This window comes from Crocuta crocuta, unplaced genomic scaffold, assembly GCF_008692635.1.
Source record: "Crocuta crocuta isolate KB4526 unplaced genomic scaffold, BGI_CrCroc_1.0 scaffold216, whole genome shotgun sequence".
Classification (NCBI taxonomy): Eukaryota; Metazoa; Chordata; class Mammalia; order Carnivora; family Hyaenidae; genus Crocuta; species Crocuta crocuta.
Window position 1 is genome coordinate 11133203 of NW_027531504.1, and position 16998 is coordinate 11150200.

Genomic DNA, 16998 nt, shown 5'->3' on the forward strand with positions numbered 1-16998 from the left:
CGATCAATTGATAAATAAGGTAATGGATGAAGTACTTGTTAACAATGCCATATACTGACAAAAAATAGAAAACAATCAACAGTAGCTGGCGTTTGTGTGCTGCTTGCTCACAGTCCCAGGCTTCTATGCCCAATCTTTCCCATAGACTATCTTACTTCATCTTTACAACAACCCAAGATGTAAGTTATATTGTAACACCCATTATACAGATAAGAAAATGGAGGCATTATGGTAACAACTTTAAGAACTCTATCTGATCTGGGATCTGTATATTCTACTCTGGAGTAGCACTCCTCATTCCTTGGGCCCCTCAGTTGCCACAGGGGATGTGGTGGCTCCTGGGGTTTGGGACGAAGGTGTCCATCAGGCTCTGCTTGCCCCCCTCCCCCCCATGACTTACATTAACAAGGAGATTATGTCCCATGCACTTGTACTAGCAAGTCCCACATGAAGTCCTTCCCTGATGGGTAAAGCCTCACTGGTATTGGCCAGAGATCCCTACTTCTCCTATGAGTTCTTTACCTTGTTAGCTTTAAGGTGTAGGATGTGGCAGAAATTGAAGTGAAATGCTACGGCACTTTCTTGTTCAGCTGATATTGACATGTCTACCTTACTGTGAGGACCACACAAAGCACTTTACATACCTTACCCTCTTCTGTCTTCACCCTACCCTATAAAGCAGATATCTTCATCCCTCAACATATATATGAAACTCCCAGAGGTTTGCAAACCTGCCTAATATCCTAGAAGGCAGAAGCAGAACCAGGATTTGAATTCCAGTTTGATGCAATTCAACCAATATCTATGGATCACCTCTTTTGGGATGTGCTCAATCCCTTTCCACACAGCATGTTGCCACCAATACCCTTTGGTGTCAAGGACGTGGCCATACTCACCTTCTCTGACTACTGGTTAGAGTCTCCTTTTTTTTTTTTTTTAAGTTTATTTATTTTGAGAGAGAAAGAGAAAGTGAGAGAGGAAGAGAGAAAGAATCCCAAACAGGCTTCTCACTGTGCAGAGCCTAATGTGGGCCTCCATCCTGCAAACCATGAGGTCATGGCCTGAGCTGAAATCAAGAGTCAGATGCTTAACTGGCTGAGCCACCCAGGCATCTTGGTTAGGGTCTCCTTTAAATTTTTTTTTAATGTTTTATTTATTTATGAGAGAAAGAGAGAGAGAGAGAGAGAGAGCATGAGCAGGGGAGGGTCAGAGAGAGCGGGTGACACAGAGTCTGAAGCAGGCTCCAGGCTCTGAGCTGTCAGCACAGAGCCCCATGCGGGGCTCAAACCCACAAACCATGAGATCATGACCTGAGCTGAAGTTAGGACGCTTAACCGACTGAGCCACCCAGGTGCCCCTAGGGACTCCTTTAACGCAGGATGCAGAGGAAGCTTTTTGGTCTACCTATTTAAAAAGTCACCTATTTAAAAAGTCTTTGCTTCAGCAGCACATAGACTAAAATTGGAACAACACAGAGAAGATTAGCATGGCCTCTGTGCAAGAAGGACTTGCAAATTCGTGATGCGTTCCATATTTTTCTAAGGAGTGCTCCTGTTGCAATGAGCACCCAGTGTTGTATGGGTGTTGAATCATTATATTGTACACCTGAAACTAATTTACACTGTATGTTAACTATGTGGAATTTAAATACAAACTTTTAAAAGAAGTCACAAAGATCTAATTCACTGGTGTAAAAGTAGAGAAAATTAGAGACTGAAGCCATGTATGACGGTGGGTAAGATGAACAGTGTCTCCAGTCAGAAAAGCCAAAATCTGGGGTGCCTGGGTGGCTCAGTTGAGCCTCCAACTCTTGATCTCAGTTCAGGTCTTGATCTCAGGGTTTTGAGTTCAAGCTCCGCCTACTTAAAAAAAAAAACAACCCTCCTAAATCATTCTCCTGACTTCTGCCATTCTCTTCTGCTCATTGGCAGTTCTCACACTTGTACTTCACACGCAGCCACTTTTGTTGACCTGTTCATGGCGGGTGGCGATGACCTGTTATGAACTGATGCAGCCGCAGGAGAGAGGAGGCCCGGAGTCCACACCCGCGTTGCTTGCTTTGTGAAATTCCAGACTGCTTAATCGGCTCTACTTCATCCCAGGAACTCCAGATTCCACTTTTCTTAATGACTTTCCCCTCCTTAAATGCCTACACAGTTATCTTTGAAGAAGGAGAAAAAGAATAGATGAATCATTTGCANGGCTGTGTGTGTGGGCACATTGCTGTCTCTGTTGTTCCCTTCCACCACCCTCTGGAATGAATCCTTGGGAAGCGTACATTCATCGCAGGGTGGGGGCTGTGCCTGCTTTCAGGTGCTAACATGCAAACCCACATCCACATGGATTCTTCTCAGACATCTGAACTCCAGCAGAGCAGAAAACTCAGGCTCTGACCCAGATTGGACAATTTATCCTCTCCTCCACGTTTTGACATTAAACCTTCGAAAGATAAAGTGAGAAACTGCATGCAATTAGTGGCAGCAGAATTTCTCATACTGTCTTCTTTGTCCTGCAGGGTATGAAGTAAGTACATAGATACTCTTTCTATGCCATAGTGTAAGCTCCTAACCTCATAAGGGATTGGCAAATGCCTATAGGGAAGCCGGAGAGAGATTCACGTTCAGATAAGATGTGCATTAAGCAGGAAAACACAAATTGTTCTTGGTGGGGCTTTTGGTGGTGGGGGCGTGAAAGGGTCATAAAGATATTACAATCTCAGGAACAAGTGCCCATGTGTTGCTCCCCAAAGTTAGCTTCTTGCTGTGTGTATGGAGACAACACCAACTGTGATTGTTTCACTTGGATAACTGAAATATGTTTCTAGAATCCCGAGAATTCAACAGAACACACAGTTTGAAACCCTTTTCTCAGACGGCTTCATTTAGGCTCTCCTATTACTTATCTATAAGTTTCCGGATGTCATCGGGATGTATGTGGTAAGGTGGGTCTTTGTTATTTTATTTTTTAAATGTATGAAACTCACTTCATTGACAGACTCTCTTTCACTGATTTTTCCCTACTTCTGTCACTGTCGTCTGCCCTCCCTACCATAGACCCATAGGACAGGATCCTGCTGTGAGCACACAAATGTGCAGAAGGATTAGACCTTGTCACCTTTCTCCTGGATGCATTAGGGGTTTTGGTAAAATACGCATCTAGAAGTTGAAATATGTTTCTTAGCACAAATTATATACTATTTGGAAACAAAACATTGTGGTTAATGTGGTTAAAAGTGTTAAAAGCACTTTTTAAAATCATGAACACTTTTCTATTTTTTTAACGTTTATTTTTGAGAGAGAGAGAGAGAGAGAGAGACAGAGTGTGAGCATGGGAGGGGCAGAGAGCGAGAGGGAGACACAGAACCTGAAGCAGGCTCCAGCCTCTGAGCTGTCAGCACAGAGCCCAACGCAGGGCTAGAACCCATGAGCAGTGAGATCATGACCTGAGCTGAAGTTGGGCACCCAACCAACTGAGCCACCCAGGTGCCCCATGAACACTCTTTTAAAAATTAACTTTAGTAATAAAAATCAGCTGATTAAGAATGAGTAAACTCAGTCCAGGAACGAATCTGAATAACCATAAAAAGTATTTCATCAATCGTAAATCTCATTAATAATAGGTTTCCTACCCCTATACTCATTATGATTTGATGACTCATTTACCTGAAAGTCATTCATCTGAACCTTCACAAGCACTAATTCTTGAATCCTAAAAAGCTTTAAAATTGTACTTTTCATGATTTTAAAATATGTCATTATGGAACTAATTTTTTGTGATTCTTTAGGGTCCCCAGCCTTACCTGTTCTCTAGGCTTTCACCTCTTCCTGAATGGACGGACTCGTGAGGGTGGGAGTTTGGTGAGACCACATCTCACCACATCTGCTGTAACAGGAGCATCAGGGGCTCCAGGACCCAGAATTGCCCTGATGAGGCCCATGTCTTCCGGGCAGCTCAGCACCATATCCCTCCCAATGAACTGCTGCTGCAAGGTGACTTGTAGGACAGGCAAGCGGCTCAAATTCCCTAATGAAGTTATTGCTAGTTCCTTAACACACCACCTGGTATCTGCATTCCTTCCTTCCCTGCTTTATCTCTCTCTCTCTCAGCCTTTAGATTGATTGGACCTTGCAACAGAGCCTTAGCAAGAGATCTTTGCCTCAGGTTTTATTTTCTAGATAATTTTACGAAGACAAGATCTTTTAAAAATCACATCGTATCTTCTATCTGACCTCCTGCCTACAAGTCTATTTTCTTCCCAGTAAGAACGATGAATGGAGACCTATAAACCCTACTAGAGCTAAGGGTCTCTGGGTTGAGAATGTTTCCTAAATCACATCTAAGTTTCCTGGGAGTTTTCTCTCATCTCAACAGGACTGGATCTAGTAACGTCTGTCCAGCTTGGTGTGGAGAACCAGGATAACAGGCAGTGGCTTTTCCTATATCCACCCTGCTATTTACAAGCCTACTTACTGATCTCCATCTTATTATCTCTGATGCTTTCTTCTACCTGCATTGTGTCCTTACCTCCCATTTCACTTACCGCTAATTCCTGATATGTACTTGTGATAAAGCCAGTTCAAAGTAATATTCAAAATCCTTTCGATTCAGGATATTCTGTTTTGTGTAAAATATGTGTCTTTTAATCAGCAGCTAAAGAGCATTAGCTGCCAAGAGCAATGTGTTATTTGGGGGTTGTAAACAAGACACTTTGGTGTCACAAGTCTTTCTCAGACTGAGAAAGAGAAGTAAGGGGACTTTTTCACTTCTCTGTTTAGTGGGTCAGATAGTCTCCTCTCAGGGAGGAAACTGGGGATGAGAATAAAAGCTTTTAGATATTTAGTTGGTTTCACTCTTTCCTTTCTGCTTGGGTGGAAGGCAGGTCCTGTGAATGCTGGGAGAGTATATTAAGGCTGTTATTTTAATGAGTGAAAATTCCTTGGAAGGTTTGCATAGATAATAATGGCTAAGGCAGAGCTTAAAACAAACAACCCTTCTGGGATTAAAACAAAACAAAAACCAGGGCTCTTTGACCCTGAGCAATTCTAAGGAGTGAGAGCAGTTTTAATTACAAGATGAGATGTATAATGAGTTGAGAAGGAAAAGTCAGGCATCAATGAGTTTTGTATCAAAATGCGCTTTAGGATTATCGAGTGCCTTTACATGTTTTCTGTTTCAAACTAATGATTCGTTAATGGTATTTAAGTTCAGTGGCTACAGTGAACTTAATATTATGGTCGAAAGTACGGTTTTTTTATAAAAATAAAATGGGAGTTTTAAAAATTTTACTTATTTATTTGGCAATCAAAAATGGGTAAAGAATGTGAATAGTTCACAGGAAAGGCAATCCGTACAGCTTTTAAATATCCAAAAAGACGCTCTTTCTGACTCTTAATAAGAGAGATACATGTTAAGGTTACCTGGAGATATCAATATTCATCTAGGAGATTGGCAAAACATTTGAGAGTACGCGGTGTCAGCTAAGGTATGGGGAAATAACGTTACTGGTGGGAATGCGAACCCGTACAATGGGGCGTTTGAGTGCTATCTATCAAGATTGTAAATTCACATGCTCTGACCAAGGAATTCCACATTTAAGACTTTATACTGCAGATACACTCACGTACAAGGGGGGTAAATGTGCAAAAGACCATATTTATTGCAGCCATTGCTTGTAATAACAAAAAGGATTATGTGCAACCTCCATATCCATCAATAGGAAAATTAGGTAAATAAAAAAAAACTCTGTAACACGTGGAGACATTTGAAAAGGGGCTTTCATCTAATGTATGGGAAAACCACATTCTGTAGTTCCAAGTCCCCTGACAGTAGCATCCACATTGTTATTTTTTGAAAATAGACTTTATTTTTTAGAGCAGCTTTAGGCTTATAGCAAAACTGACCAGGAAGTACAGAGATTTTGTTATATATCCCCTGTCCCCACACATGCACAGCCCTGCTGACTATCCACATCCAACACCTGCATGGTACATTTATCATAACTGATGAGCATACATCGACACATTATTCTCACCCAAAGTTATAGGTTACATAAGGGTTCACTCCTGATGGTGTACATTCTGTGGATTCTGACAAATGTATAATATATATATTCACCGTTACAGTAACATATTTACTCACCATCACAGTATCATACAAGATAGTTTCATAGCCATAAAAATACTTTGTATCCCACCAGTTTGTCCCTGCCTCCCACTCACCTGGGGCAGTTTCTTGATTTTTTTTCATTGTCTCCACAGCTTTGCCCTTTCAAGAGTGCCGTATGGTTGGAATCAGAGTATGTAGCCTTTTCAGCTTATGCATATAAGCTTCTTCCGTGTCCTTTCGTAGCTTGACAGCTCATTTTTTTCTTAGTGCTGAATAATAGTCCATTGGATAAATCAAAGTTTATCCCATTCACCAATTTAAGGACATATTGGTTGCTTCCAAGTTTGGGCAATTTTGAATGAAGCTGCTATAAGCATCAGTGTGCAGGGTTTTGTGTGAACTGTTTTCAACTTCTTGGATAAAGTCTAAGGAGGGTGATTGCCGGATCAGATGGTAAGAGTATGTTTAATTTTGTAAGAAGTTGTCAAACTGTCTTCTAAAGTGACTGTACCATTTTGCATTCCTACCATCAGTATTTGAGAGTTCCCGTTGCTCCACATCCTCGTGAGCCTTTGGTGTTGTCAGTGTTCTGGATTTTGGCCGTTCTAATAGGTGTGCAGTGGTATCTCTTTGTTGATTAAATTTGCATTTCCCTGATGACACTGAATGTGAAATATCTTTTCATATGCCATCTGTATGTCTTCTTTGGTGAGGTGTCCATGAAAGACTTTGGCCCATTTTTCAATCAGGTTGTTCGTTTTCTTGTTGCCAAGTTTCAAGAGTTCTTTGTATATGTTAGATAACAGTCCTTTATCAGATGTGTCTTTTACAAAAATGTTCTCCCTGTCTGTGGCTTGCACATTTCTTAAAAGAAATTAATGTCACCTTTAAACACTGAAGCAGAGTGTGGTGCCTAGGTAGCTTGGTCAGTTGAGGGTCTGACTTTGATCCAGGTCATATCTCACAGTTTGTGAGTTCGAGCCTCACACTGGGCTGACTGCTCTGTCAGCACAGAGCACATTTCAAATCCTCTGTCTTCCTCTCCCTCTGCCTCTCCCCCATTCACACTCTTTCAAAAAAAAAAAAAAACACATTAGGGGCGCCTGGGTGGCTTAGTCGGTTAAGCGTCCGACTTTCGCTTGGGTCATGATCTCGCAGTTTGTGGGTTCGAGCCCCGCGTCGGGCTCTGTGCTGACTATCAGCTCAGAGCCTGGAGCCTGTTTCAGTCTGTGACTCCCTCTCTCTCTGACCCTCCCCTGCTCACGCTGTCTCTCTCTCTCTCTCCTAGAAATAAATAAAACATTTAAAAAAAAACATTAAAAAATTTTAAAGACAGAAGCATAAATTATCAAATGGCTACATTATTAATAAAGGGATAAATATTTATTACTTTCCCTTTATGACTGATTCTTTGTTGCCAGCATAGCTGGGTTTCTAGTTGTTCCCTGAAGCCCTTTGTGGTAACAGAATCTAAGGAGTAATGGATGAGAGTGTAAATGCAGACTGTGATACTGTGATATTTTAACCGCTCTTAAAATTTGATCTCATTTGTGGAAGGATTAAAAATTTTTGTTTTTCTGTAAGCTGTAATCTCTCAATTTCTTTGTGACAAATTTTACCAGTAAGTTTTCTAAGAAGTACATGTTAAGAGAGAACAAACCAATTAGAATAATTTACTGTGCCAGACCAAGTCTTTCATTAGAACTTACCGTGTATTACTGAGGTGAACGTACCTCAGAGAGTACCATATATTCTCTTCTCTTCAGGTGGCCCTGACATGTCTCCTTACGTATCACTCAGTAACCACGTAGTTGATATATATAAAGAGAAGTACTCTGGGTGGAAGATATAACAAGTCAGTCATCCAACATAACCATCCTTTTGGATCTAGAACTTTGAACTGTCCTAATAGCATGCCGAATACTACCTTCGAGACATTCTTATGTCACAATCCCACCTGTTAGCTTTTTGAGGGGAGAGTGTCCCCATGTGACTTATCTTTTTATCCCTCAGAATATCTTGCACCAACTTAGCAGGTACATCGAGCAAAGATGTTTTAAGAGGTAGAAGACAAAGTGATTTTGGCAAAATGTAAAGCATTTTCGGTTGGTAGTGCTTTCTGCGATGCTTTTCCAAAGAGAGGAGAGAGTTTGGGTGTCATCTGGGGGCAGTGATTTGGATATCTCACTGTGGGAACGGGCCAGGTAACAGATGGAAAAGGCACGAGCAGGTGCCCTTTGCCATGAGGACAGACTCCAAGACCCAAGAAAGCGAGCGCAACCTGAAAACCTCATGCCCATCTCTTCACTTAAATGACCGTATGTAACTCCTTCTGGGAGCGTCCAATGCTCCCTACCCCCACTGCCACAACAGGAGCCATAGAAGGAACACTCCTTACACTTTTGTTTGTAATGAAAAACAATGGGGCGACAGGCCTTCTTTACAAAATCTCACTTTTGCAACCAAACATGTTGCAATGGCATTTTCATCCTAAAAGTGATGGACTCTTTTATCAGAAATGCTACTTCCTGGGTAGTAAGCACCCTAAACAGGCAGTGGGTTTTCTCTCCAGGACGTGCTTCTGAGGCTTCCGCTGGGCCTTCTGCTTTTCTGTGGGGCTGGGATTTTTAAAACAAAAAGTAAGAAGCAAAAGGCAGTTTCTTTCCTGGAGTGGAATTAAACCATTGGCATTTAGAATAACATTGCCCCCTCCTTCCTGGCTACAATTATAAGCATCTCACAGACCTCCCTATGAGAGGTAAGGTAAGTATTTTGTCATCTTCTATTAATAGGGAGGGATTCTGAGTCACAGAAGGGCTAAGTGATTTTTCTAGCCCCAGAAATAAAAGGAATAAAACAACGCAAGATGATGAGCACGTTATTTTAGGAACAGGACGAGTTGGGTGGTATAGCATCATTTTCCTGGACAGTTGCAACTGCTTCCTAATTGGTTTTCCTGCCCCTGGTTTTTCTCTCCCCTGCAATCTACTCACCTCTTTGTTATCAGAATCATATTCTGAAATCATATCACACCCTTGTATAAATATCTCTGATGACTTCTCACCGCCTAATGAAAAATTCCAAACTTCTTAGCACAGCATCCAAAGCCCATTTCCATCTGGCTTTACACTGCCTTTCTTATGTTCTTTGCTGCTCCGGCTCTATACAATCGTCATGCATGGCCACGGCTCCAAACCTTTGCTAACGCCACCTGTCTGTCTCGCCTAAGTGCCTTTCTTTTCCTGTCGCTCTGGGATGAGGGAGAGAGGAAATCTGTGTATCCATGAGGATCTAACTCAGATATTGTTTTCTCTGGGATACTGTGCAACAACCCCCAAGGCCCAGGAACCATTTCCTCCTCTTGCTTCCTTTCTATTTCATCACCATATTTATTGTTACATTCTAACTATCTGGACATGAGTCTATTCTATTCGATCCAATCTACTTTTTGTGACAGCAGGGTCTAAATCTGACTGATCTCCACTCAGCCCAGCAGTCACTTCAGTTCCAGACACACAACGGGTACTCACTGCACTTGATGCTATTTTCAAGAAAAACCTTCTTTTGGGCAAATCCACAGAGTTTTGGGTACAGTTTCAGGACTTGGGAAAAGAAAATAGAGTGAGTGTCAGTTCAAGAATGGAGCTTTCAGGGTGCCTGGGTGGCTCAGGCAGTTTAGCGTCTTACTTTGGCTCACGTCATGATCTCATGGCTCTCGAGTTCGAGCCCCACGTTGCCTCTGTGCTGACAGCTCAGAGCCTGGAGCCTGTTTTGGCTTCTGTGTCTTCCTCTCTCTCTCTACCCCTCCCCTGCTCTCACTCTGTCTCTCTCTGTCTCAAAAGTAAATAAACATTAAAAAAAAAAAGAATAGAGCTTTCAAGGACAAGCAGGTTAGTTATGTTTAATATTACATTCTTCTGTTATGAAGTGCTGATGTTTGTGGGTACAGCATACTATTTGATTCCAGGTAACCACCCAAAACATCTCTATACTTCCTGACTAGAGCTGAGGGTGAAGAGCGTGGCTGGCTGGGATATCACTGGAGCTTTCCAAAGTCTGGCCCACCTGTATGAGCCACTACTGGCTATTGGATTATAAAACAGTTGCCTGGGCCCCACTCTAGACATTCTGCATCAGAGTCCTTGAGTGAAAGACCAGGCTGTGGAGTATGAGCAAGTGCCTCCAAGATGCTTCTAAGTATTTGAGAGCCACTGGTCTGGCTGGGAACCTCTCCATAGACAAGGGGATTTAGGGGCAATTGGTGTAAGAGGGTCGTTCTCACTGCAGGTTGCATATGAGAATTCTCTGGGGAACACTTGAGACCTACCAACATCTGGGTCTCCCTTTATATCATTTAAATCAGAATTACTGGAGACGGGACTTGGGCACCTATGTTTTTTGAAACCTTTGCTTCTGAACCAGGTTGGTGGTAGAATAAATGCCAGATTCTTTTGACAAAAATCATAGGTCTCCTGTGGTTGGGGCTTCTATTTACATGATGCCTCTCACTGCACTCATCCTCACTCTCACTATAAATCTCATACCAAACTTAACAAGTGAAAAAACACATGTTTTAACAGGTAAGTACAGTTATGCAAACTGTGTGTGGCTGAGGAAAGGTCTTTCTCTCTGCCCTCAGTGCTTAGATTAACAGCACCTTGTATGAAAAGACCATCCTAAAGGAAAGGCAGCAGTGTTCAGTATCAAAACCAATGAGTTTTGAAATCTCATGGTGGTAAGATCTGGGGGGGGGGGGGGGGGGGNATATGGTTACACATGTAAGTGGGCTGCAAATGGAGGGTCCTATCACCCTTCCTCTGACAATCACCAATGTCAGGAATAGAAATATATATTTTTTAGAAATAACTTAAACATTTCTTACATAAAGTAAAACAAACAAACAAACAAACAAAGGTGAGCTTGAGTGGCTCAGTCCATTAAGTGTCTAATTTGATTTTGGCTCAGGTTATGATCTCATGGTTTATGAGATCAAGCCCTGAATTGGCTCTGTGCTAACAAAGCAGAACTGCTTGGGATTCTCTCTCTCTCAATCAATCAATCAATCAATCAATCAAGGGTTTTCCCCTGGGAACTGGTTAGGCAAAAGATCAAGGAGAGGAAAGGGGTGAAGTGAGGGGCCTGACATACCAAGATTAGACTTTTGGTGTTTGGGTAAAGAATCTGAAAGTTTTAGTAGGCCCAGAAAACCTTGATGGGAATTCACCAAGAGATGCACACTTTTCAGATGTTACCAAAAATAACCTTGGAAACATATGTGTGCAAAAATCACTACAGAAACTGTGCTAAGCAACTGGTCTGTTTACTTAGGGCTAGGGGTGTTTCTATATTGTGTCCCCCAGCACGGCACCCTTCCCCCACACATGGAAGGTTCCTTTCCATTCCATAGGACAGTGGTTCTCATACCTGGCTCTGATTCATCCCCTTTTTCTATTCCATCTGAAAAGTTCCTCCTGGGCAAGAAGTCAGAGGAAGGAAAGAACTTCTCCTAAAACAAAGTTTCTTAGATGCAAGGAGGTCTTAAAAGCTTGAAGACACAGTATATAAATGGGTGCTCCCATTACAGACTGAGAAGCAGATCACTGAGAGGTGGTGGTTACATCGCTTGTGCCAGTAAACTCCCAATTCCCCTCTTGCAGAATGTGCAGTCAACAGGACTGGCCTGAGGAGGCAGCGATGGTGGGTGGGGAGGACCCTTCCAAAGACAGGCAAAGTCCTAGATGGCTGGGACATGCCTCTGTGACAAGCAGCTATCTCAATGTCACCAATTTATCCAGGTACTTGACACACTGAGAAACTGTGATTTCAGGGCTGCGTATATAGCTAAGAGGGGGTGGTAAAGCAATTGACTCTTTCTCTAAAATTTTATTTTTCAAAATCTTGTATGGATAGTTTTTCTATTCCTGAGAAAAAATTGACAGTTTAGGGTCCACTATATAATCCCCTTTCTGCAAGGTCGGTAAACATTTATTAGGAACTGAGGGGGGGGAGAGGACACCTGGGTGGCTCAGTTGGTTAAGTGACCAACTTTGGCTCAGGTCATGATCTCACAGTTTATGAGTTTGAGCCCCACATTGGGCTCACTGCTGTCAACACTGAGCCCCCTTCAGATCCTCTGCCCCCCTTTCTCTCTGCCTCTCCCCCTCCCCTTCTCTCTCTAAAAGAAAAAAGAAAAAGGAAAGAATTGTCTGTGTGTGAATAATAAAAATAGGTAACTGTCAATGAATTATTCTTGTTTCAGGAGTGTTCTTACCCCTTTACAAAGAGAAGTCATTTATTACAGTAGCCCTGTAATATAGTATCCCCAGTTTTACAGATGAGGACACTGAGGCACAGGGAGATACGTGATTTCCCTGAGAGTCGCGTGATTAGAAAATTTGTGAGTCAGGATTAGAATCCAGGTTGGTCTCAGACCAACCCCAGGTCTGGAGTCACTCAATTTTATCTTGACAAGCAAAATAAAATATAACAAGTTATGTAGAAGTTGCCATCTTATAACAGGTTGAATTCACAACAGGCTGCATGGAGTCACGCGTAAGGGCTATACCTATCAAGTGGGGAGCAAAATGTACTTACTAGAGAGGTTTCCAGGGGACTGAGGTGTAAGTTTGGATTCTAGGGTAATTACCTGACATTTGAGTCCAGCCTTCCCCACTATACAACTATAGTACTGGTATATCTGCTTGGCAGAGTTATCATGGAAGTAGTTAGATTTAACATATATCAAGCTTGATGTAGAAGAGACTGTAGCCCTCACGTTGCTGTTGTTGTTTCACAACATATCCAAATATAACTTTTGTAATTAACGCCCCAAATGGTCTAAAGCAGTACTGCTTAGACTGGAGTTTGGAGGCCCTGGGGTTCCCTCAGTGTATTCTGGGTGATCTGCGAGTTCTGAAGTTAAATCAATTAAGCTAAAGCATGCCCTGTATTGTGGACACGCATAATCATTTCTACTGATCGCTGAGGCAGAAAGGGGCTGACAGGAAATAGTACCTACTTAGAAAAATAATTAGTTCTCTTACACAACAGCTATTTGTATTCACACCTGCATAAATAAAGGAACACAAGAGGAGGAGCAAGGTCGCCAGAGGACCCATGGCCCACACAGGGAGGCATGAGGCAAATATTCTGCGTGTAGCTGCAGCAAGGCTAATGCCCGGGAAGCATCGGTGATGCTTCCGGACATGACTGGGAAGCTTCTGGCAAGACAACTACACATAATCCCTCGCCTCCCGCGAAGGCAATGTAAGCCTAATTTCCCACTAAGGATATTCCTGGGCTCTGGAAACAGTACAATGGGAAGCAAGGTGTTATTGTTCCTTTTCCAAACGACAGTAACAAAAAGATCAGTAAGTGAGCTTAACTGTCCTCGGAGATGCCACTTCTTACATGTACATTTACATATGCTTTTATAGTTCTTACTTTTTGAGATAAAGGACATGAGGGAAGAAGCAAGGAATGTTTTCCCACAGGAAGGAAAGGGACGAATGCATCTGAAAGAGGAAATCAACATTATTATCTTTAAATGAATGTCCTTACTAGACTGTCTAGCTTCGGAGGAATATTCGAGATAACGTCTCTAGATAACATCTCGATGGGATCCGGAATGTAAATTAATGTACACTCCATAGGGTGTTGGGAAACAAAAACACAAGAGAGCTGGCGAAGACCATAAGTTTTCAAAACTTAGCCTGACTGGGGCCAAGGTGTGATTTCACAATGCTTTATATTTTCCTCTGGGCCGTGTGCACTGGTACCAGCTCCTTCCTAGGAAAGCTCCAACCGCTCCCTAGATGTGACTGTGCGTGTGTCCTTCTGGCGCGGCTGCAGTCTACCTACCTGTTAGTTGCTGTCTCACCTAGCCTGCCCTTCCCCCCACCTCCACCTAGTTTGGGAAAATCATTAGCCTGTGCTTAATAAGTCCCTGCAGCAACTCACCGAGGGGCAGGCTGACTGCAAACCAGGATCAGCGGTCATGGTACTTTAATTTGGGGCTCGTATTTGAAACTCCCTTTGCTTCCCCCCACGCACAGCCTATCAATGTGCAGAATGCGTGTTTCCTATTGTCAGTCCTGTGGGCCTCTTGTGTTCCGCAGTTCCTGCTGTTCAGGCGTAACTTGCTGTCTTTGTGGGGCACCTGTCAGGAGAGCTCAGCTTGACTTCTGTGAACCCCATATGCCCTTTAAGTCAGGCTGCGTCAAACACGTTTCTCAACTGCAGTGAAATTCGGTTCTGAGGTTTAGCTGTTCAGAAAGCCACCGGCTGTCACTCTGAGGGCCTCCTTGGGACTTCTAAAAGTGAATCTTGAAGATGCCACAAGACTACATTTTAAGTCAGACCTTCCAAAACACTCTGTCGTTGACCGAAAACGGAACTATTTCCACACGATGTGTTAATACATGTTATTGTATTCACAGAGAGATGACTCCAAGAAGATTAAAGGTCAGGCTAACTCTTCTGGGTCTAGTAAATCGCAAGTGTCCTCAAACACAGGAAAATTTCTGCAAAGTTGGAATGCTTCTCCAACAGGCAAGCAAACATTCGTAAACAAGAGTTACTTTTAAGGGGCTTTCCAGGGGGAAACATTGATGAAAGAATTCCAGCAGCATTGCTTGGTGCATTCACACAAATACATACCCACAGAGAAATTAGGATGTGTAACCTTGCTTCTGTGCACTTCTGAGGAGGAAGGGAAGACCTGCTTTGTGCTCTAATTTGGAAACACCGCTCTCTGCCCATGAATGATGCTGTCAGCAGGGAACTGGGGCCTCCGGAAATAAGAAAGCCTGTGGTCCTTCCTGATGCTAGAATTCTTCTGAGAGACTTTTTCCTGAGAGCCTGAGCCACAGGGCCAGGATGATGAGGATCAAGCCAAGATCACCAGCAACAGGGAGTCTGCTTTCTGCAGGAATGAGGCAGTGAGTTTTAAAATCATCATCTTTTGAATACTCACTTTGTGTCCTACACTTTCTGGGTGTCTCTAATTCTCTGAGGCCTGTAACGAAGGTTTAACTATTCCTGATTTTACACACTACTGAATCCCCTTCTTTTTCTCCATAGCACTTTCACTTTCTAACATACTGTATTTGTTTATTGTCTGTCTTCGACAGAATATAAGCTTGGGGTGGGGGGAGGGTGGGTATTCTTGCCCACTTAATTCCCTGATTTCCTGGAGCCCAGAATAAAGGCGTGAATGAATGAATAAACGAATGAATGAACAAATGAATGGAGGCGCAGACAGATTAAGTGACTTTCTCCTATCCAACTACTAGTGAGTAACAGGGCTAAAGTTTGATCCCAAGCCCATGTGTTGTGCTCACACACTAGATTAGTAATGGCAATTGCTAGGGTTAGAATCTAGGACACATTCGAAGAAAGAAAGATATGCAGCATTTAGTGCATGACTGACTAATGAAGAGGTGTGTGCAAAGAAGATAACCAGATGTAAAAGGGCAGGGAAATAAGTCTAACTTTTGATCTTTGACATTGATGAGGAGGGTGCAACAGACTATGTGAAGCTGAAAAAGCCTGGTGGTCAAAATTCAAAACACAGAACTCAATCCTTCAAATTTTGGCAGGGAACAGCGCCGTGCATGGTCTCCACCATACTCTATTAGAGGTGTATGTACTAATCCTTAATGGTCTGGCCTCAAATCCTGACCCCACTGTTTGTTACTATGTGACCTCATGCAAATTCCTTAATCGTTGTGAATGGGGATGATTTACATGGGGTTTTCTGAAGACTGACCAAAATCATGCATGTGAACACAGAAATCAAGACCAAGTCTTCCCCGCAGTAAATGTGCAATTCACATGTTGTTTCTACTGTATCATTTTGGTGTGGCTGGAGAACAGGGTGTTTAATAGGAGACCAGTTAGGGAGAAGTTAGAAAGGTAGCTGGGTACTTTGTGTTAGCCCTCTTAAAGGATTTTGACCCTGCTCTGTAACAGCACCTGCTTTGTTTGACAGCTGAATCCGGATGGATTAAACTGCCTAGGGCAGTTCCTCAGAAGGCTTTTCCGTAGACAACCCGAGCTCCAGGCAGGCTGTTAGGCAGGCCTCAAAGGGCATCTGGATGAAAAGGACTCAGGCCATTGTGCAGGCTGGGAATTAAGAACGATAAAAACATCAACAGCCAATCGCACAGGACATCGCGCTAGGGCGCTTCACCCATTTAACCCATCTGAGAGAGGCTATGAAGTGGGTATTTTTATGATCTTCATTATGCCACATGGAAGATGAGGTTTACAGGAGATGATTTAACCAAGGACAAACGTTTAGGAAATGATAGGGGCACGATTTCAACCCTGGCCGCCACGCTTCAAAGGCCCTTGATGTCGCTTTTTTTAGAGCTGGGTGGTCCGAATGGCATTTTCTTTTCTTTTCTTTTTTTTCCCTTAAATAGTTTGTTGTCAAGTTGGTTTACATGTAACACCCAGTGCTCATCCCAACAAGTGCCCTAACAAGTGCTGAGAACGGACATTCCGTTGCTGTAGGGCTCGGAAGCCTGGGTCAAACCAAGTGTCCCTATCTTCAGGTGTGAGAAGTGTTGCGATTATCCTCCCAAAGTCATGCCCAGGCTCAGGTTATGCACTTTCACAAATAGCGAAGTAACAACCGATTTCCCTCCCCGTCTCTTGCGTTGGAGACTCCGGGCTGAAAGATTCTGCGCTTCGCAGTTCCACCGCAGAGCGTCCTGCCTCGCCCCCAGGACCCAGTGACTGAAACGTCCTGGGGTGGGAACGCCTGTAACAGGTGGGGGTGGATCAGAGGCTTCAACTGCAGCGCAGGCCTCCCCCAGCTGGAACCAGATGATACCCAATGAAATCTGGGAATTTTGTTCCAAGGGATGCCCAAAAAAGGCGCGAGGA

At 43.1% G+C, this 16998-nt stretch overlaps 1 non-coding gene across 1 annotated transcript; it reads left to right on the plus strand.

Moving 5' to 3' along the window:
- The first annotated feature begins 1435 nt into the window (after positions 1 to 1435).
- LOC144238490 (U6 spliceosomal RNA) lies at positions 1436 to 1538 on the plus strand. Its single transcript, XR_013337142.1, has one exon. It is a non-coding gene; the product is annotated as a U6 spliceosomal RNA (small nuclear RNA).
- The last annotated feature ends 15460 nt before the right edge of the window (positions 1539 to 16998 follow it).